This window comes from Pisolithus orientalis, assembly GCF_024613125.1.
Source record: "Pisolithus orientalis strain OTSU chromosome Unknown F5J12scaffold_100, whole genome shotgun sequence".
NCBI lineage: Eukaryota > Fungi > Basidiomycota > Agaricomycetes > Boletales > Pisolithaceae > Pisolithus > Pisolithus orientalis.
In genome coordinates, this window is record NW_026260881.1 from 11,145 (window position 1) to 12,537 (window position 1,393).

Below are 1,393 nucleotides of genomic sequence, written 5' to 3' on the forward strand. Positions count from 1 at the left end.
GGAGGAGTAGAGAATGTTATTAGAGGCTTTGAACAGATGAGTGAGAGTCACAGAATTAAATTCCAAAGGTTTGTCAATGCATGAAGAGTGAACAGGCTGGGTATATGAAATTCCAAACAATGACCTTGATGTGCAGAGGATGATTTTGAGGTGAGAGGAACATGAAGTGGGACTCATTGCAGTAAGAGATGCAGAAGACATGAAAGACACTGAAGACACTGTAGGCACTGTAGACTCTTTAGACTCTAGGGAACTCTTTTAGACTGGTGAACAACACACAGATAGTGACTCCAAAAGTGGGTGGTGTGTTTCCAATGCTAAGGTGGAATTTTATATGGTACATGGAATGTAGGTACAAGTTGGAGTAAAGTGGGGAAGGTAAAGTAAAATTCCAGAAAATAAAGATGGGTGTGACAGATGTCAGTGCAGTACAAAAGCATGTGAAATAAAACCAGTGTCACACACCAAAGGTGTTTGGTGAGGTGGACATGGATACAGCTGATAAATGGAGATGAAGACTGTAGCCCTCATGCAAAGAAGGACAGCCAGAAATGTCAGCAGTCATCCCTTGCACAAGAATGAGTCATCAGTGCCAAAGAAAAAGAAAGGGAGCAAGTTAAGTGCTGGTTAAAATTCTTAAGCTCCCATGTACAGCATTCCAGTTTTCAACATATCTCTGCTGTTTCTGCAGATACTGAGACCATTCCCACACTTGCTTGTAGTGCTCAGCCATGCGATCCTACCTTCCAAAATTGGAAAGGATTTGCACACTCCACACATTTCTACAGCACTCCCTCCAAAAGATGTTCATTTCATCAATTCTTCTGATATGGCTGCCTCCACATCAATCATTTTGCTTGTCCCCTTTGCTAGGGACTGTGGCTACATATATCTACCAGGAGTTCCTACCAGCTTCCATCTTGAAGCATCCTGGTACATCCCACCCTCGTCAGTGCCCTCTCAGCCCATCCAGCTTGGACAGCATGTTCTTTTTGTCAGTATGACCTCTAGGAGGATGTTCTTTGGTTGCCTCAGGTCTGTCATTTGCTTGGAAAGGTCTTATGTGGTTGTTTCAGTGTCTCCAGTCCAAGAAGCATATGGATCCTTCCTCCCTGCTCCCTGCAATGTCTTCATACCAGTCTCATCCATCATTCTTCCAAGATTGCAACAGCTACAGTATAATCTACTGTTCTCCACCCTCCCTGATTGCATCCAGGATGAGTATGAAGCACATCTTGCCTCCTTATTGCAAGATACAGCAGCAGACACTCTGCCTTCATCCTCTCTTCCAACAGAGCCTCATTCATGAAGTTTTTATTTGCTTCACTGAGAGGATGGTTTTGGGGGGAAAGTTGCAATCCCCTATGCTCCTGTCACCCCACAGACCCCCAAA